The sequence below is a fragment of the Armigeres subalbatus genome, chromosome 2 (assembly GCF_024139115.2).
Source record: "Armigeres subalbatus isolate Guangzhou_Male chromosome 2, GZ_Asu_2, whole genome shotgun sequence".
NCBI lineage: Eukaryota > Metazoa > Arthropoda > Insecta > Diptera > Culicidae > Armigeres > Armigeres subalbatus.
In genome coordinates, this window is record NC_085140.1 from 458,564,571 (window position 1) to 458,587,006 (window position 22,436).

At 39.4% G+C, this 22,436-nt stretch overlaps 1 protein-coding gene across 1 annotated transcript in view; it reads left to right on the forward strand.

The window, feature by feature from the left end:
* LOC134210508 (cadherin-related tumor suppressor) overlaps nt 1-22,436 on the forward strand; it is a 236,466-nt gene that overhangs the window by 6,737 nt on the left and 207,293 nt on the right. The window contains exon 2 of the mRNA XM_062686549.1: nt 17,479-17,911. The gene's annotated coding sequence lies outside the window, so the exon portion shown is untranslated. The remainder of the gene's footprint in view (nt 1-17,478; nt 17,912-22,436) is intronic.

Here is a 22,436-nt window from a genome sequence, read left to right on the forward strand (position 1 = left end):
TTAGTGCATTATTAGCGCGGTACAGTTGCACAGAGAAGGATACTCCATTCGGCGTAGGTTCATCGAAGAGCTGTAGCCCATCAAGTATCAAGTACAGTTGCACCGTCTCTTCACGGTCTCGATCTTCCTGCTGCCGATTTTCCTCCGGAAAATCGAGTTTTGTCTGTTCCGCGCCCGTTTATATCGTGCCTCGTTCGCCCTCGTGCGGTGTTGCAGCAATCTCGCCCATGCTGCATTCCTCTCTTCTATACTAACTGCTCACATTCGCCGTCATACCAGTCGTTTCTCTGATCCGGGGGCATCGTGCCAAGTGCAGCGGTTCTACCAATGGCGGATCGAACATCTCTCCAGCCATCTTCAAGAGACGCTGCGCCTAGCTGTTCTTCCGTTGGGAGTACCACTTCCAGCTGCTGTGCGTTTTCTTGGGCTAGTCTACCGTCTTGTAGCCGCCCAATGTTTAGCCGCGGCGGACGACTCCGACGTGTGTTGTACACCGTCGAGAGTTTTGAGCGCAGACATACTGCAACGAGGTAGTGGTCGGATACAATATTCGCACTGCGGTAAGTGCGTGCGTTCGTGATGTCGGAAAAGAATTTACCGTCGATTATAACGTGGTCGATTTGGTTTTCCGTTACTTGATTAGGTGATTCCCATGTGGCCTTGTGGATATTCTTGCGGAGTAAGAAAGTGCTTCGGATTACCATTCCACGGGAGGCTGCAAGGTGTATGCATCGTTGGCCGTTGTCGTTCGATACGGTATGCAGACTATGCGGTCCGATGACTGGTCTCTCTCCCTTCCTATCTATACCCTATATATAAACTCGTAAAAGTTTCTGATTTATTCGAATCGGAAATGTCATTGAATTAACTGCGGCCATAATGGCCACTTTTCGAAAATCAAATACATACATAGTTTGTTTTAATAAAACTTTCAGAAACCGGAGCAGCGGCAAAAAATCACACCAATCCATCTGACATGTTGATGTGAAAATAAAGATAGGGTAAAATGCCCAATAGTGGACCCCCTAGTAGCGGAATTTTGCTCTTCCGGTCATAAGGAGTAGAAATTTTCAACATAAAAATTCTGCTATAATATTATGCTGCTATAATATTAAGTGTCGACTATAGGGAAGCAATTTCCTATTATGGACCCCCAGGGGGTCATAGCGCGAATTCAGTCAAACTTTAAAATGTTAATTTCAACGAATAACGTCGTGTATTTAAATGTTTTATGTATGTATTGTGAAGCAGAATTGTAAAAAATCATCCAATTTTACTTTTCATAGCATTTCCCATGCATGTAATCAAATCATAGGACTGTTAGATAGGTTCTCCCGATGGAATTTCATTGCAAAATATTGTGTCTAGGGATCAGAGCTGTAGATATTCGATTATTTTTTATGAAGCCCATCGGCCTCCTTTGTCACTTCACTTCTAAACATATTCATATTCGGCTCTGCACCGTCAATTTTCAGAATAAACTTACCCATAAGTGAGTATTTATTTGAATATCACAAATTTAGTAAATAATCGTAAAACTGAACTCATGTTCGATGATTTAAATAAATACACGCACAGATCTAATCCCGACGTTCAATTGAGGGGCATTTTCAGAGCCAAATGTCAATATAATCAAGGCTAATTTTGTTTTTTTCGCGCGCAGTTACCATACTCAGTGGTAATCATTTGAATGAATTTATGAAGAAGTAAACTGAGTGAGCCATTCTATGTTTTGAATAATCAAAACACGAATGTCAAAAGTCGGAGTGAATGTGCTTCATGAAAGTGAATATTTTATGCTCTGCTAGGGGTGCTCAATTTGTTGCTAAAGCTGTGAGTAAAGCCACGGATTCGGAAAAATGCAATTTTGGTGATACATATATTGACATTTCATTTTGTATAGACAATTATTTTGAACTTTTTAGTGGAATGTCTTCACTTGTCATAAAACGAGTTTGTACAATCCCATTTAACTCCAGGTCGAGTCGAGTCAAGTACGAGACACTGGAGATGACCTTACTGTTGAGGTCGAAATCGAAATGATATCTACTCGGGCAGTATCCGGTTATTAGGCCAGTAAAGGAGCAGAAAACTCTCTTTTGCTGAGCTTGAAGAGCTTTTCGGGAATTATATTTTTTTTGATTGAGCAACTAATTAGTTGGACATCAACTTTTGTGCTTCCCATGATTTCAATTCCATTTTTATAGTACAGTATGCCGAAAGGTTATGGGAAAATAAACTGTGTGTTTGAACCTCGTTTTGCATGCTCGTCTGCCTTTTCATTACCTCCTATGCCACAGTGTCCTAGAACCCAGTACAGATTTACGGAGATCTCTTGGCACACCTTTCGCAACAAAATAATGCATTGCGAGACAAGTTTTGATATAAATTTAAAGCTACTCAATGTATTGAGTGCCGCTTGAGTGTCTATGAAAATACAAATATTTCCTCTCTAGACAGATATTAGCATATTTCATTATAGCAAAAATCTCCGCTTGGAACACCGCTGGACAGTTTTCCATTGAGATCGCTATACTAGGACTGAAGATTCCTGCTCCCGTTTTCGTTCCAATTTTTAAGCCATCTGTATAGAATTTTATGGAACCGAATAGTGGGACCTCCGACATCTCAAACCATACGTGATGACATGTCATAGGGCAGCCCTTACTTTGCACCGTTCAACGTGCAAAAACGATCCATAAAAAATGAAAAACGATCCATAAATAACATCTGAATGTTCCATAAAACGTTACCATAAATCCATAAAATAGTTCGGGAGATTCCATGAAGAATAATTTTATGATCCATTTGCGAAATTTTTATCCTGATGATGATCCATAATTTTGGTCATATCATCCATAATTTTGAATATCACCAAAATTATGGATCATATTACTGAAATTATGAATCATCATCACGATAAAAAATGAGCAAATTTAAAGTTTTATGGATCAAAATATTATTTTGTATGGATCATTTTCCATAGTTTTATGGATCATTCGTCATGGGAAAATAGCAAGAATTGTATTGTTTTTCTTGACCATGTTAATGGAACATATTTTCCTATTAATTATTAAATTTTAGCTTAGTTATGGATCGAAAAATTAAAAATCTTTATGGAATCTCCTGAACTGTTTTATGGATTTATGGTATAGCGTTTTATGGAACATTCAGATGTTCGTTTTACTGATCGTTTTTCATTTTTTTACGGATCCGTCTTTATTGTTTACTAGTTGACCCGGCAGACGTTGTCCTGCATAGTAGGCGAAAATGCGCGTTCTGAACTTTCCATGCAAAATTTCCATACGATTCTTAATTTTAGTTTTTCACGATTTGCTCAACTTTACTAATGATTTTCACATGAGGAAATATCATTTTAACCCGTCGGAAACTATAACGAACGTAACTGCTGAAGGAATGAAGAAAATCCATGAAGCTGTTTTCGTGTTATGCGGATACGAACACAGACCATCTCATTTTTATTATATAGAAGAAGATAGATAGACAAAAGTATGTTTTGCCCATGTCATAGTTCTCCACAGGTTTCATCCAGTCTCCATTCATATTCATCATTGGGTCATATTGAAATTTTGATTTGATTTGAGCTTTCGATTCTTTTCCGCTTCTAACTGCACGAATCCATGCAACGTTAGGAGATTTGGAATTGCATCTAATGATTTTGAAGGAGTGCTAGGTGTTGCTCCCGTTATAGCAATGGAAATTAACCTTTGCAGTTTTGCCAGCTTCTTCTGTGCATTATCCTCTTTTTTTTTGGCCACCATACAAGAGCAGTGTATGTCAGTTTTGGACGAATAATCCATTATCAGAATCAGTGGCGTATAGCCACGGCCCCCCCCAGAAACAACATTTTTATAAGAAATTTTGTTTTTCGAAAAAAAAAATTCGGGGACCACCACCCTCACCCCCACCCCCCCCCCCCGACCAATTTTTTGGCTACGGCACTGGAAAGAATAGATCCATTTAATCATTTTTGGTCTTAAGCCTCATTTTCTTCGAAATGTTTTAGAGGATAACCAGAAGGCAGTGGTTACCTTACCGATCGCATATTCAATATAAGCATTCCAGTTCAGTTTAGATTGTAACTGCTGAAGGAATGAAGAAAATCCATGAAGCTGTTTTCGTGTTATGCGGATACGAACACAGACCATCTCATTTTTATTATATAGAAGAAGATAGATAGTCAAAAGTATGTTTTGCCCATGTCATAGTTCTCCACAGGTTTCATCCAGTCTCCATTCATATTCATCATTGGGTCATATTGAAATTTTGATTTGATTGAGCTTTCGATTCTTTTCCGCTTCTAACTGCACGAATCCATGCAACGTTAGGAGATTTGGAATTGCATCTAATGATTTTGAAGGAGTGCTAGGTGTTGCTCCCGTTATAGCAATGGAAACTAACCTTTGCAGTTTTGCCAGCTTCTTCTGTGCATTATCCTCTTTTTTTTGGCCACCATACAAGAGCAGTGTATGTCAGTTTTGGACGAATAATCCATTATCAGAATCAGTGGCGTATAGCCACGGCCCTCCCCCAGAAACAACATTTTTAGAAGAAATTTTGTTTTTCGAAAAAAAAAATCGGAAACCCACCGCACCCCCCCCCCCCTCCCAGACCAATTTTCTGGCTACGCCACTGGAAAGAATAGATCCATTTAATCATTTTTGGTCTTAAGCCTCATTTTCTTCGAAATGTTTTAGAGGATAACCAGAAGGCAGTGGTTACCTTACCGATCGCATATTCAATATAAGCATTCCAGTTCAGTTTAGATTAAATTCCATCTTTCTAGTGAATGGTACAATTACAATTTTGAACGGATTAATGCTAAGGCATTCCTACATCATAAATGGGTAAATTCTAGAGCTCATTGCATTCTCTCTGAAATAATATTGCCAAATTTCCCTCTCACTATGATGACAATATCAACAGCAAAGTCTACAAACCTTTTTCCTCTAAGCTTCCTAGAAGATTGTCTACTACTAAGGAGCACCTTAGTTGTCTTCTTAGTTACTTCTTGTAGCGAAACAGCGAGGCAGTATAGTCACTAACCTTTTTTCGTTATTTAGGACACTAATAACACATTCTAGTTTGAAAACAATTTATTTTATTACTATAGCTATTTTACAATTATTTAACACGGTTTGCTACTAAGGCCTGTCACCTTTTTTCACCAATGACTAATTTTTCATGATCTTCAAATTACTGCCTCCTTTGGTTTGTTTGGAACCATTGCCAAGGAAACGTCCTTGTTCACGGTGGCGTCGGGGCGTCAGTGGTAACCGAACAAAAACTACATTAGTGGTTAGAGGACCCCTTTTTGAGGGCAACCTTTTGTTGCCCATACTGTAAGAGACGAACTTTCCAGCTTTGAAGAGATTTCTCGTTTGACAAGCATGGTGTGAATCCATTTGATAATGTTCCTGTCAAAGTTTCTTTTCTTCATGGCACGATCTATTAATGAATTAGAAGCGTTATCGAAAACTCCTTCAATATCTAATAAAGAACAAATACTATTTTTTTAAGCAAACTGTAACTGGATCATGTAATTTGAGTTGATATAATCACTCAACATCTTTTCCATAGTTTTCAACAGAACTTATAAAAGACTAATGGGCCTGAATGATTTAGGATCTTAGGATTTAGGTTCTTATCTCGCGTTCCTACTTTTTGTATAAAGATAACTTTTACTTGTCTCCATGATGATGAGATATAGTTGAGTCTTACACTTGCCTTGAAATTTTAATACAGCACTGCTTCGCTGTTTTGAAGCATTGCTGGTATTAGTCCGTCCGGTCCGGTCCGGTATAAGGCTGGAAAGATCTCACTGCATTCCCTACCCTGGCTTTTGTAAAGATATCGTTAGCCAATGCATGTGCAACATTTTTTGATTCTTCAGACATTTTAGTTGTTTTTGCTGAACATCTTTGGATTTCAAACGAATCACTTGTTGTTGGACAACCGGGCATATGAGATGATGTTAGATCTTTAAATTGTCACGACTTCCATGGTGTCCCCAGCCGCGGTGTCGACTCAGTTATATCCTCCGAGTACTTGTCCTTCAATTACCTCTTAAATCAAGACATATGAGACATGTAAGATCTCCGAATTGTCCTGCAGTTTGGTTCTAATGGTCTATCGAATTAATCACGACCAGTGGAAATGAACCGGTTTTGGCCACTTTAGTGCCTAATTTGGCCTACCCTGAAAAACTCAAATTTTTTAAAAATTGAGTTTTCGACATAGAAGAAGGATAAGGAATGTATCTCCTGGTAGGGCTCACAATCCCCTCGGAAGTTGCTTGGAGGAAGTTTTTGAGTTATGCGAGGAACCAGTTACCCTACCATAATGCCCCGCCGCGTTTTCTTCCATTTGCGTCTCAAATAGTGGCATACGTGTTGTTGTAAGATTCTAGTAAGGTCCTAGAAGTGCATGGAAAAAATCTTGAATATTAAATATGTCTAATCTAAAAGAATAAAATATGAAAAATAAATAAGTTTTAGAAATGTCAAATAATAGATCTTTTACTGTTTATTGGATGCGATCACAGACGTAAAAATCATTTGACCACGTTTTGGCACCGCGTACTCCTATGTGCGACGGTGTGACGTTCTTATCTTATCCTAGAGGCCATGTCGGATGTTTTATTATTTCAGTTTGGCCCGGACGTGGACGCGGTTTCGTCTTCAGCGATGCTGCCGCGCACCGCGCAAAAATCTTGCGCAAAGCAGCGCAAACAAAAACTTGCTTTTATGTTCGCTTAATTTATACTAATGAAACTTCTTATAAATTGCGGCGCATTTGAAGGGATTTCGTTTATTTCAACTTGCGATCTGCCGGCTGCAACCAGCGCACTACGTCTCCTCCGAACGAAACGTTCAAAAATTTTAATTCCTCGTTCTCATCTTCACTCTTTCTCACTCCCTCTCAAGGGGACACGTCTGGCTGTAATCACGTGGGAATCAGAAATAAATATATGACGTTCCGTTTATGAAATCAAGCGAGAGGCTTCATCTCGGTTCCAGCCATATCCATGCGTAAATGTGGAAAAAAGCAGACCCGAACCGAAATTATCGATGATGTATTGAAATAAGAGCATAAATTCGGGTCTCATCCCGTTCCAGATGAGACGCCTTCTGTTTACATCATCGTTACTGAAATCCCTAAGGACCGGAGGCCAATCGTTAGAAGGCGGGCAACGCAACGCGGCACGGACGACGGTGGTGACAATAACCAGTCCGGCTACCGTGGCGAACTTACCGCACCCGATGACGGACAAAGGGATTCAGGTAGACAGGTTTCTGGTTGGATAGCAAAGGTAAAAATTATACGGAATGTGTCTTCCGAGAAAACGTTCAAAATTGATCATTTTGAAGCATGAGGGTTGCTTTGCCGCTAGGCGACTCCCTAGTGGATAGAATAAAAATGTAGGTGATACAAATGAACATATTAAGACAAATAGACAAATAAATCAGCTAGGTCATGATAAAGAAAATTATTTAAAGCTTAATGGTGGAATGTCTTCATTTGTCATAAGACGAGTTTGTACTATTCCATTTAATTCCAACACTTGATGGTAACTTTACAGATACGTATTTCGACCTCAACAGTACGGGCGTCTTCAGTGTCTCCTATTCTTCCACCTTCTACCAATGAGGTGTAAATATATTTATAAAAAACAATTTTTATGTCCAGTTCCTATTCCTACCGTTTAGGCTTAAGCTGCCCACGCGCTGTTTTTTTTACCGGCGAATAGCCCGGAAAAATAAATTTCACACTATTGTTTGATGGCGGAAAGTTGGCGCACTTACCTCTACCATCGTTAAACTAGGTGCGGCCACGTCGAATGTGTTGCTTCACGTCTGCCTCCGTTGAAGCAGAAAAAACGGGACATTACCGCACCGGAATCATGGTGCAGAGCAGAGGAAGAGGATGGTGTGGCCACGACGCTGTTGCTAATCCGCGGAATTGAAATTGTCTTCAAATCGCAATTGAATTAATTGCTTCATTACCTCGTTCGGATGATTTTTTTTGGTGCTTTAGGCAACAAACAACAATCGTAATGTAGTCAACGTTTCACGCAGGTGGATGGTCGGTCGTTCAACTTAGTGTTCTAATTCACATGTCCATAGTTATTAATTGAAGGTATTGATACTCATTCAGTTTTTTTTATAATCATTGTGAAATACAGCATTCGAGTCAAGTACAAGACACTGAAGATTGTTAAGGTTTTGACAGGTGAAAACATTTTTTTTGTGTTTTTTTGGATTGCAAGAATTTCGTATATTGGAATGCAATCATAATGTTACTCTATGCCCGAATTCCAACTTGTGAATGTTATTTTATATTTCAGTCTCTTTGACGCAATCAAATCTACAAAACCACAAAGGGATAGACAAATTATCGCTTCATTATTGCCAAAGATTAGACAGTCGCCTACGACTCAGCATCTGTTTTCGTCACCTGCGCGCAGTAGAAAGTGATAATAAGCGCAAAACAAAGTCCAGGAGCCGCGCAAATACTAACAAAAAGATGATGATTGAAAAAGGCACCATTGGTGCCGAGCTTCCACTGTTCAAGAATTCAATTATACAATTATATATAATTTTGGATAAATACGTACTTCTGTTTGTTCGGAGATGTTAATTGGAATTAGTTTTAGAAAAACATGCCTTCTCAACGAGGATCTTTAGGTGAATTGAGGATGGTGTACAACAAACCAGGCTCCAGTTGAATAGATCAAGGCACATCAGCAGACAAGGGAATAACGCTGTCTGAAATGATGAGCCATATCGTTCTTACTCTCAGCCGTAGCTCTCAACGACCGGCAATGGCCATGATTCGACGGTTTTTGAGTTGCTTTCAGGCTTCTTTAGCCCCGTGAAGCATTGAATGGGTTCTAATGATGGCCACGAAGGAAAGACTTTTTTCAGCTATTTCAACAATACGGTCCTGATTGTGGGAAGCATATTTTTTGAGTAATTTTCATGTTATAAAGTTGACATTAAGCTGTTTTCTAGGTACTTTCCACATCATTCCTCGAATGAATAGCGGAGAGTAAACCTCTAGCGCGAACGAAACGAACCGCGATGAAATGCTTCGAATTCTAATGTCCAAACCGTATGGAACGCTAGTTAATTTTAATCAGAGATGAACCGTTTCTGTTCGCAATCTTGAAGCTTTCCTTCCTCGTACGTATCCCATGGTGAGTTTCTAGTACTGCAACTAGAGAGAGTGCTACTGCCAGAGCGTTCTCTGTCCTACAGTTTTCAATTTATTATTCATCTCACCGGACCATCGGCCGAAGAATTTTCATTTTTCCTTGTTTGTCTTTCCAATTACGTTTGATTTCTTCGCTCCGCTTGCGCTGACCACCACACCACTTCTACCCTGTGCCCTTTCGGTAGATGCGCCGGCAAAGGGGAACACACATTCGTTCCTTACAGCACACAGCTCTCCAATTGATGTTGGATGTGCTTCGCGGCTTAGGAGGGCACTTGTAATTTACTTTTCCGTGCCTTCGCCTCTCTGCGGCTGATTCTTGCTATATTTGTATTTATATTTCTCTATTTGTTTACTTCTCTATTTGCTTCAATTATTTTGTGTGTACACGCTTTCTTCCGTGGTCCATGCCTTGTTGTGTGCCGGATCATCATCTAACCGTAGAATCAATGTGCGAGTGCGACGGTGTATCGTTTGCCTTCTAACGAGACGGGCAAAATTATTCTTGCCTTCCACAGATACTGCGCGCTGCCGGGATGCTGAAGAAATTATCGACGCAGAATGTTATTGTACTTTAGTTTCTGTTTGAAGTATTTTCAACTCCATTTTCGGATGTTCACTGTCACTAGTTAGTGAAGCAAAACTTTACTTCGTCTTGTATATTGATGATTATGTTGATTGATGTTAAAACAATACAGACGGATTCATATCTGATTTTTGTTCGCTCATTATTTGCTTTAAGCAGTAGCTTAATTTAATTCATATTGAGGTTAGATAATAAAAATAGGTCTGAAAAATCAAAATTTCTCAAACATTTGTGTATGTTTTGAGCCTGCCATTAAAGTACCTATTTGACGAATATTCCTATCAACAAAGCAAAGTGTGATTCTCTGATAAGAAAATTATTTTGAGCTTTTTACCTGTCATAAAACATGTTAGTACTATCCCATTTTATTCTTCCACTTGATTGTAACTTCACAGTTACCGTAATCCGGGGTATCATTGATCAATTTTTTCAATGTTTTGTAAATATTTCCTCCGTAAATTAAATGATTGCTTTTTTCATATTTTTAAAACGAGTACTGCTACGTGTAGAACGTTTGAGGCTATTGTTCTTGATTATTTGATAATTATAAAATTGTTTTAAAAATCTGTTTTGTCTAGTTTTTCGAATTTCCAATTTGGGGTAACTTTGATCATCAATCATTTCACTTTGTTACGTCTATAAAGCAAGCGTTTGTAAACGCCTTAAGGTACGCAATTACTTTTGAAATCCTTATACTGAGTAAGGAAGCGTATTGATTGTTTCGAGTAAGGCATCATGACCGCTAGGTGAATTATCGGGTTTTTCAACAATAAAATCAAAATTTTGAAACAAAAATATGGATAAACAAAGAAAATAAGATTACTTATCACCTAATTGTAGGTACGATCTCAATTTTTTGTTATTATGCTTGTTTTGAGTGCTTTTTTGGCAGCTTACTGTGAGTTAACAAAATGATGTTGATTTTATTTTTCAAACTATGGCAAAAATTAAATGCAAATTCTAGTGGAGATTATATTATTCGGTAGCAAATTTAGTCAAGATTAAAATACCTAACTCATAATAAGTAATCGTAATAACAGAAAGTAATACTTTATTCATCTTTTGAAAATGGTTCAACTGATCAATGTTACCCCGCTGATCAATGTTCCCCCGGATTACGGTACGTTTTTCTACCTAAACTCGTCAGTGTTTCGTACTTGATTCGACTACTAAGAGAAACCAAAATATTACTTTTCCAATGTGTGTACTTTTTGTAAAGTATCAATAATAATACTATTTTCGTAACGCGACACCATTTCAATGTCACTGTTTTAAAAGAGTTGAGAGTTGACGTAAAGTAAATGTCAACTTCTCTCTCCGAACAGCCAAGATAGCTGTGTGGTGTCGGCAGAATAACGCTACGAATTGCCTGTTCCGGTGGTAGAAGTCCACCATACAGGTGACCCCAAATTCTTGGTGTGATGCGGCTTTATGCTTACCGTGCCTACGAATGAATGGTTAGGGGGGTCTAAAAAGAACCTAACCGCTAACGGAGGCACCAGGGCACCCTTCACAGTATCTAGCCCTTACTGCGCTAACCGGAGCTATGGCGTAGTTGACTTTTTGCTTCTTCGAAATAATCGGCTACTCTTATTCAATCGCAACTTGAGGTTAAATAAGGGTGGGATTATGAGCATGTTTTTATTTAGTTTTTCAACAAATTGTCACCTATATGGATTCGCTTTATGCGTTATACACATTGTACTCTGTGTTTCGTCTTCGACTTTCTTGATAAGATACCAATTTGGTTTCATCGTTGCTGTTCATATTAATGCTGAAGTTGTGGAGTGCGTTATCTTAATTTGCAATGGCTTTAGTTAAGATAGCTCAAATCAATCTTCAGCATAACAGAACAGCAACGATTAATCTTTGTAGACTTATGCAAAATGGCAAATCCCAAGTGACTTTGGTGCAGGAACCCTATTTTCGCAAGGGTAGCTTCTACCTAGGTAACCTAGTGAACCCGGTTTTTGCTGCTTTCAGTAAAAAAAATGGCAAACTCTCGATCAATGCCGCGTGCATGTGTGCTTGTTAACAATGCTATTGTTGCTACACTTATCTCTGAACTAACAACCAGAGATGTATGTGCTGTCACAATTGATGCAACTGGCGGAACCCCCGTCAGGAAATACGTCTATTGTTCGGTTTATTTACCACATGATGAGCCATCCCCTACGAATGCTTTCAAACGAGTTGTCATATATTGCACTTCAAAAGGCCTTCCGCTAATTGTCGGCAGTGATGCTAATGCTCATCACATCATCTGGGGTAGCTCGGATATCAATCTGAGAGGCTACAGCTTGATGGAATACTTAAGTAGTACCGAACTTAGTTTACTTAACATAGGCAATCGCCCAACCTTTAAGGTATCTAATAGAGCAGAGGTGTTAGACATAACCCTTTGCTCCAATAGAATCAGTCACGAGTTGACAAATTGGCATGTGTCAGATGAGGAATCGATATCTTACCATCGCTACATCTACTTTGATCATTTGAATGTTACTTCGCAGACCTTGCGTTTTAGAAATCCTCGTTCAACAAACTGGGATCTTCACACAGAGTTGCTCTCTACCATATTTCATCGATATCTACCTTCTTTAGAAACTCCTACCGACTTTGATGATGCAGTTGATACTACAACGTAGGACATCGAGGAAGCTTTCGAAGAAGCATGCCTTACGTTCTGTAAAAACCTCAAGAGGAACCCCTTGGTGGAATTCCGATTTGGCTAAGCTAAGCAGTGCAGAAGGAGTTGGAACAGACGTCATTCAGCAGGGACGGATTCTTTCAAGTTGGCTCGCAAAGCTTACAAGAAGGCTCTACAATCTGCTGAACGATCCGGCTGGAAAAACCTTTGTGCAAATGTCTCTGATGTCTTTTCATGTAGCTATGGGTCTTGGGCTCAAGCACGTAGAATCATAACTACTGAATCGATTCAATGGGCACTTAGCAGTTTTGCTCCCTACAAATCTCCAGGGGAGGATGGGATTTATCCCGTTCTACTTCAGAAAGGTTTTGAGCATATCAAACATGTTTTGAAAAAGCTTTTAGTATGCAGTTTTGCTACTGGGTGTATTTCCATATCCTGGCGGGATGTCACTGTAAAGTTAATCCCAAAAGGAGGACGTGCTTCGTATGAAGAAGCAAAGAGTTTTAGACCCATCAGTCTGACCTCATTTCTTCTGAAATGCTTAGAACGTATTATCGATCATCACATTCGTGATGACTGTTTGGCAAACATGCCTCTTCATGTTAATCAACATGCTTACCAATCTGGAAAGTCCACCGTGACTCTTCTACACAAGGTTGTGTACGATATCGAGAAAGCATTCGCTCAAAAGCAATCGTGCTTGGGTGCTTTCTTAGATATTGAAGGTGCTTTCGACAACGTGTCTTTCGATGCAATATTGGAAGCCGCACGTTGTCATGGGCTACCTAATATTATGGATTCACCAGATGCTTAAAAACCGACATCTCTACTCGACATTACGTCAAGCAGCGATTAGGAAATTAAGTGTCTGCGGATGCAAGGGGGAGTATTATCTCCACTTTTGTGGAATCTCGTTGCAGATACGCTATTGAGGTTACTCAATAATGGCGGTTTCCAACCTATGGATTTGCCGACGACTATCTAACATTGATAGTGGGTTTGTGCATTACTACCTTATTCGACCTGATGCAAAATGCTCTTCAGGTAGTTGTAAGTTGGTGTCGCTAATATGGCCTTTCGGTCAATCCGAATAAAACATCTATTGTTCTTTTCACGGAAAAACGTAATCGTAATGGTATTCGTCCATTACATCTTTCTGGTTCTGAAATCAATGTAACTGATCAAGTAAAGTATGTGGGTCTCATTTTGGATTCGAAGCTTTCCTGGACTCCTAACATTGAGTTCAGAATCAAAAAGGCGTGTATGGCTTTCGGCCAATGCCGACAAACCTTTGGTAAAACTAGGGGTCTTAAACCCATATATATCAAATGGATGTAAACAGTTGTACGACCAAATTTGGCTTATGGATGTCTTGTGTGGTGGCAAAAGGGGGAAGTGAGGACAATTCAGTCTAAATTAGGCCATCTTCAAAGGATGTGCCTAATGGCAATGACTGGTGCGTTCTCTTCAACTCCCACGGCTGCTCTCGAAGTTCTCTTCGACGTGGCCCCACTACACATACATCTCAAACAAGAAGCATTTTCTTGTACTTACCGACTATGGGTACTCGGTTTTATGGAAGAGAATCCTGTAAACCGCAGTTCTACACACACTTCGTTGTTACCGCTTATGGTTAATTGGGACAAAATTTTCCTTGCTCCAAGTGATCTCACACACGGTAGTAATTTTCCATTTTCCATAGCTGGAAACGAATTGGCTGATGAGTTAGCTCGTAATGGAGCATCGCATGACTTTATTGGTCCTGAGCCAGCTATTCCAATATCTAAGTGTTGGGTGAAGCTTTTGATCAACTCTTGGGCTGTCACTCAGCACAAATGGCATTGGTGTAGTCTGGATTCATGCCATCAAACAAAATTGTACATCCGGGAGCCATCTCCGGTAGTAGCAAGCTATTTAGCTAATCTGTCTAAACAGAATTCCAGTGTCTTAGTCAAGGCCTTGACAGGTCACTGCCGACTGAACTATCACATGGCAAATATTCAACGCGTTGATTCATCTGTTTGTGATAGTTGTGAATCCGATTATGGAACTTCTTATCATCTAATATGTAACTGCCCAGTCTTTGCACAATTGCGCTTCCAAATATTTGGTAAACAATTACTTAGTGAAATTGACTTCAGAAACCTGAACCTTCAGAGTATTTTGTTGTTCATAACCCGTTGTGGTAAGGAGCTATAAGCTCTTGTACGCTTATGCGTTGTATGCCCTCTTCAAGGGCCCTTTTCCAAACATTCCATTTGTTCTCCCATCCACATTCCTTTCCTTTTTGTTCACTTCCTCTTCCGTCAGGTGTGTGATGAAAAAGGCTGTGAAGGCGATGGCACCAATCTCCCAAATTGAGGTGAACGTGCCCCTGGAGCCGACGTTCTGATACCTTATACCTGATGTTATTTTCGAGGAAATGTTGCTTTAAGAGAAATAATATTGTCGAGGATATGTTTTTTGCGAATTGCTCAACCCTAAAGAATCTCATATTATGATATAACGAATGGGGAATATGAATTATGCCTCATGCCCATTATGCCTAACGTATCACATCGCATATCCGTTTCCAAAAGCGTAAAAGTTACCATGAAAGCTGCTCATAAGGAGAGCGGTCAAGGTAAATTACTGATGTAAATTTGACAGCTGCTCAAATATAGGAGAAATGTCACTTTTCTTTGTGGAATAATGGAAAGGAATATTTTTTCGCAGTGACAGTTTCATTTACTTTAAAACAGGCGTTATTAGGTATAAGGTACCCTTAAGGATTCATTCCTCTGTAGTTTATGTACATACGTTTCTTAACAACAACAGAAAGCAATAATTAATAATAAAATGCTGATCGCTATATTCGTTGACAAAATAAATATTACTTTAAGTATACATTTGCATTCCAGATTTCTGTCAGAAAAGAAAAAATGACAGCAGCACAGATAGGTATGCTTTATTCCAGTTCGTCCTCTAAAACTTCAATTGATGTGAATACAAATTCATAACATCTCGTACCATAGCTTGGCAAGAGCTCTCACTAGCCTTAAAATGTAACATGCAAAACAGTTACCATTCTCGCATCGAACTCGCACCGTTCTAGTTGTTAGTTGACCATATTTGCTTGATTCGCATCGCACTGCATGTATTATTACCATCGTCGCCGTCATCCACTCGTTAGTTTGGATTGCATCAGTAGGAGCAACTTTTAAGCATTAATAAAAGAAAAAAAAGAGCAACCTCAACAATGTACCGAGCAGCAGCGTTTGGTTCGGTTACCCGGTTGTCGCCTTGGAACATGATCAGCCAGCCTTGAATCACCATCCGATGATGACGATGACGACGGCGACGGTCTTAGCTCGTGTTCTTCCTGGCTGTTGGCTGTGCAATCCAAAATGTTGACTACCACCACTCGGTAGCACTCTCCAGCCCTGTCTTTCGATTCCCCATCAGCCCACAGAAATGGAAGACGATCCGATGTGGTTGAGCTTGCCGCATACCAGAAAGCTGTGTATTTACGATCCAACGACCGAAGAGAAAAGGACACAGTACACGGCTCCTCCGTTCAGAATGAGCAAATGAGCAGCCCACAGACACTGCCGGCTGCTGGCTGGCAAGGAAAGAGTGGTGTTGTAGCGGAATTTTCCTTTTTCGTAACAAATCTTCACAATCAGACGACCGGCTCCTATAGCTAGGTATTCCCCCTAAGCAATATTAAAAGCAACGCGTGCGTCCAGTATGTAATACCGTGGCGGCGGCAGCAGCAGCAACAGTGCGACAAAATTCAACCGCAAGCGTACACGAACACGATCAAACAGCGGCAGCGACATGACGATTCCGAATTCATTCACCACACAGAGGCACGACTTTTGATTCAACGAGTGCGCGCGCGACATTCAACACCAATTGCATCTAGAATGGGAAACATGCACTGGATGGTAGAGATGCTTTGTAGGTGGCTTGATTCAGGAACTTCATATTCTTCGAATCAATGTTAGATTTTATAGTGTTTAGTGCTCACAAAGCAATCTTGGTTGTATCTTCCTTTTTGTAAATGAGTTATGTTCGACTTCATCAAATAATTAGGTTGGATCTACGTTATGCAGCTTTTCTGGAATTTTTCTCATATTATTGGCTGAGAAATCTCGAAATGTGCTCAAATTTGGCTTGAACAATGTTTGTTTATCACAGAAATGTTTTTGAAAATGTGATCTACAAAAAAAAACTAAACAAAAGAACAAATCTGCCAAGACAGTAAAAATTTCTCTAATTCATTTTAACCAATCTATTAAACATTGTAAATATCTTCCCAGTAATGATAAAGAGAGAGATAGGAAAACGATCACTCTGGGGTCGGAGAAATCGATTCGTGAATTTCAAACATCAAATAAAACTAAACAAATCATGAAAAACGATTCAAAGCCTGTTTTAAACGAAAAAAAACAAAACAAAATGCCATGCCGGTTTGGTTTTTTTTTTCAAATGGGCACAAAACTTCCTCAAAGACACAATAATTTCACAATATTTCTGCTAAAACTTGAACACTAAAATTATTCAACTTTGCAAGAAACGCCCTTCACGAATTATCTGTATTGGCGAGTAGTATTGTGAGAAAAAACGTTATCGAATACCAACTATGGTTGTGCAGCGATTGCCAAATAGGTATTTTTAAGCTCAAGAACAACAACAATTCAATCTTGATAAAGTATGGTTATCAGCCAAATGTTGCTTGGGCTATTCGGAATGGATAACCATCTTCGAGAAAATAGTATCTCATGAGTATTATTCATCATATTTCATTCCTGCTGGTGCAGAATCAAATATCGCAAACTATTTGAATTTATAAAATTTCAGCCAGTGACTTCAACAGGCGCAACTCCGGCAGCAACGAACCCCGTCACGTCGACCATATGTCATTTCCATTCATTCACGTTACCTGCGTGGCTCCGATCTTAAACTATGATTAATCAATAACGTTTGCTAATTCCCTCCTCTTTTTATTCCAATTTTACAGATATTTGAGCTGATTGTGTTTTGGTCGGCGCTCCTTCGCCCGTGCAAACGCAGCTTCATCACACCAATTGAAGCGCCAGCGACGCAACGGGTCGGGTCTCATCTCGCGGCTGGACCGAGGGAAAGAAGTTCAGCGTTCGCTCGAACCCAACCCAATAGGAACGAAAAGGCAAACGTGAAATAAGAAAAATCGGAATAGACATCATCAGCACCGAACGAGCGAGTGTACGAATGTAGCACAGTCGAACAGCGCGATCTCAATCTGGCTCGTTGGATCTAATAAGTCGAAAAATTAAGCATTGTTACTGGAAAACATATTTGTGGATAAATTGTGTCTAATTCGGTGCAGGATTTCAAGTGAGAACAGCAGCGCATGCAAGTGCCAATCCTGAATCCGATAACCATAGAGATACCACCGTGAACGTGTGCGGAATGTGAGTAGATTCGGTTGGCAGCGGCGAGGAACGTGTAGAAGAGAAGTGTAAGAGAAAAGTGAAAAAATCTGACTATTTTTTCATCAAGTAGAAATCCGAGAAAACTGAACCAACGACAGGCAAAAGCAACAACATCGATCGTTCATAGCACAAAACAAGACAAAAACGAAGAACCGAAGCGTAATGAATAGAGTAGAATGGGATGGAAATGTGGCCCCAGGGAGAATTCGAACGACGGGGATGCAGGGCGATGTTGGTGTGGTGTGGTGAGGTCTCTAGCGGGTGAGGAATTTGGCTGCAGCAGAGACTTCCAACCACGACTACATTGTATCCCTTCGTTTGATCAATTTGATCAAATCTATTACAAAATTTATTGCCATTGATTAGGTTTTTCCTACCAAAAAACAGACTATAGACTAGACTCTATCGCTGCAAGGTTTCATTGACGCTTTCATAGCACTGCGACCGTCAATTGCAGTCGACCAGCAATAGTCGCATCGCGTGTGGTTGCAACTAGTTCGGCTGTGATGGAAATATGTAAAAGTTCCCCCAGACACATGCGACGCGACAATCGCAATGCGATTCTATCGCTTGGTGACTGCGATTCTGTCGTCGTTGGTATGGAAGCGTGAATGGAACATTGCCTGCAGCGACCCAACGATAGAATCGCGGTGAGTAGTTGTCGCCGTCGCTTAGGTCTGGGGGAGCCTTAAATTGAGTAGAAATATGCTGAAAGGTATTATCCTATTGTGCTTAGTTGACATACCATGCGTCTCCATCTGATCGTATTGCATAGCTGTTGGCTCGGGTACGTAATTGGTGACTTTTTATTAACCAAATATCCATAAGTTATAGCCATCGGTACACAGGGATATCATCGAAATTTTATTATTCGTGATTTACGTCGTAATATCTTATTTCTATTGAGAGCTACCACGCAACATTATTGATGGAGGTACTCAATCATTCTATTGACTATACACAACATTCAAATAAATATTTTATGATTATTGAGAATTTAGAAATTACAGAAAAGAATTCGAGTGGAAAGTAATCTCAAGAGACATGGGAACCTCTGAACTAGAGGCAAATTGTGTAAGAAGAGGATCTCCAAAGCAAAACAGAGAGACCCAAACCGATACACTGGTTTAGATGGAGCGGGGCCAGTGGGTGCGGGTCTCTGAACGTGTGTTTGTGACGGAGAGGTCCACTGCGGCCATATTAAATACCATTCGGGAAGTGTTGCTGGAATGTGGGATAGGGTTGGTTAGAAAAAGGAGCAATTTCGTTTAGCGAAACGGCGAACTAACTTCGTCGAATTGGCATATAATTTTCGTTTTAATGAAAACTTTTGAATTTTTTTATGACTGGATATTGATACGTGAACACACGTGATTCAGAGCTCACGCTAACCACCCGAAAAAAAAATCTCTCACTGGAGTCCAGCCAACTCCCGTGAGACATTGTCAAACGAGTGTTAATTTCTTGAATTAGTGTTGGTGGAGGCACGCAATGTTGTTGTCACTGTTGCTGTTCCCCTCCTGAATAATTAAACAGCCACCGACTATGACGACGGCGACGTTGACGGCCATGGACGTTGCACATACATACGCAGTACGATTGGTCACTTTGGCTGAGGGACAAGAGGTGGGTAGCGAGGAAAAATCTCTTTAGCGGTGGGAAGCTGAGCAGTGCATAGCTCAGTGGGCAAAAGGTGGGCATTCGTCTAGAGTAGGGAGATATGAATCATTATGCACCACTCGTGTTTTATTCTTCCATGTTCTCTGATTAAAGGAATGTCCTACTTCACAGAGAACTAAAAACTATGAACATAAAATATTTTGAATAAACACAAAGTTGAATATATTTCTCCGATATTTAACTTTCACGATATTAGATAAGATAAACCTTTCAATAATGAATGAATAATCAATACAATATTTTCCTCAACGTAGTCATTCTGATGTTCTCGAAATATTTTATCAATTGAACAATGTGCGTTATAAACAATTTCCCCTTAGTGGTCCAACATTCGGACCTCGGTGAAATAGATGGAAACAAGTTGCGAGTGGCAGTACGATGAGCGGGAGCGAAAGAGAGCGAGAGAGAATGAGAGTGAGAGCAAGCGCGGAGTAGTATAATATGCATCATAAAACCGGGTCCACACGAGGGCAACACGTCGTCGGTCGTCATCGCATGGGGGACTTACGTAGTGTAGCAAGGAGACATGCGGGAATGAAAGTAGGGGACGCGGTTGGGGAATGCTGGAACGTATTTTATATATTAAAAATATGATGATGAAGTAAATACCCGTATAGCTTAATATAGACACGGCGGTATGAACGGAAAGTTGGCGGAGAAGGACAAAAAACAAGTGGTTTCTGGGTCCCAAAAAAGTGACAGAAATTGTGCGTTTTATTTGCGTAACATGCAGAGAAACTGGATGTAAACGTACACCAGTTTAACCTACGTATAATGTGGTAAAAGAAATTGGCTTAGAGATTTTTTTAGCAATGGGTAGGTCAAGGATTATGTTTTTTTTTGTTCTGGCACTAATCAAGTGAGAAATTTTCTCCTCAACCGCATCTAATGATGATGTTGATGAAGGACTCGTAAAGGATTGAGCTGACAATTAATCTTAAATAAAAGATTGACTATAAATTTGTTTGATCCGCATGGTGATCCATTCAATTTTCATCTCCATTTTTTCAACATCTATGTATAAAACGACTTGTGCTCTTCTATTTTAAATTAGTGATGAACTTGAAAAAAAAACATCGATATGAAACCGATAAACAATCTGTTTTATTGCTTCTTTAAACATTTTTAAAATCACATTTCAATCCAGCATGACATGGATGAAGAGAAAATGAGATTTGTTTGAAGCATGTAAAAACCGATCTCAAAGGTGAAAAAAAAGATAACTTTCTCTACGAACAACTTACAGAGGAGACTAAGGGCTTATTCGAAAAAGAATGTTCCAAGAAAATTAAAGCTGTTTTATGGACGTGGGACACTTCTGTATGTGATTATTTAGCTGGTTATGACCCAATTTCCCATATATCACGATTTTCCATATTTTTCATCATTTTATCTGCAAGATATTATTCTAAAATTGTATTTATCTCGTCACTGTGCATCCACAGAAGGCCACTAACATATTATGTGGAATCAGCTGGAAAATTAAGAGATTTTGGCGTCAAATAGGGATCAAAGTGCATTTTATGTGTATTTTTCATGTATTCTGTGAAAAAATATTTGCAGATGATTGTGGATATAATTGTTCCAAAATGTTGAACAGATATTGTTAAATGTTTGCGCAACAATAATTAATGAAGTAAATAGCTTCGTGATGTTCGTTTTGTGATTTATTGGGTAAAAAACATGCGTTTTCGTCTTCTATTTACGGGGAGAAATATTATGATGGATATTGAAAAAAAAAGAAAACGAAATCCAATCTTTCCGATAATATGGTGTTTCGAACAATTTGCATCGGATTTTAAAATTTTTAAAACTTCATAATTTATTGCAATGAAAATTATATGGTAAAACTGAAAAAATGAACAAAAAATCTTTATGAAGAACCGATTTATTTACAGTATTCCAATTGCATTGTAAATGTGAACGCACAAAATTGTAAATAATTTTGGGCGAGACAAAGTGTCGATCGAGGACATACAGATTGTTTAGTGTCTTGTAGCAATCAGTCCAGCCTGATTTGGTTGTGTACGGGTAAAAGAAACTCCAGTACAACATGTGTGTTGCTCGGCGTGTCGCATTAATTTTGCTCTCCTTATCTTGAATTAGTTGTGGTCGGCATCGTTGTTATTGATTTTTATGAAAAAAGAAATCCAAAATATGTACAATCCTAAAAAGATTATTTAATTAATGTGCTGTGCATAAAAAAAATTGTTCATGTCACACTGCCGAGACTGGACTTGTTTACAACTGTTCAAGCACGGAAGTATAATGTATAATTTGATTCGTATGAGAGCATTATGATCGTACAATTCGTAGTTGCTACTCCGTGAATATCTAGAACTTGCAAAATTATACAGAGAACCTTGGGGTTAGTTAGTTAATGGAGCTTGGGGTTAGCTATCCTTTCTCAATGCACACATTTTTGGAAGCTCATATATTTTCAGTCAATTACGGCGCCGGCCACGCCCTAATGGTCATAAAGGAAAGGAAGGGATGTTAGTCCGACTCTTGTTGCTACTAGATACCGAGTAATACCTCTGCATCTCCACGATTGTCTTGGGATAGGATGTTAGTTATCTGCGTTCACTAAATACGGTAAGTGATGCGATCAATGGGATGAAATTGAAAATATTCTTACTAATTAATTTTTTTCCTTCTGAGCATTTTTTTTTTTCATTTTGCGGACGACCAGGTGTACCGAACGATAACACGATCCATCGCGCACTGCCTGAATAACTGTTCTTGGAAGCAGATTCCTTTTTCACCTCGCGGTCTACCGTGCAGTGATTAATTACCTATCTGCTTTTCAAAGCAGATTTTTATT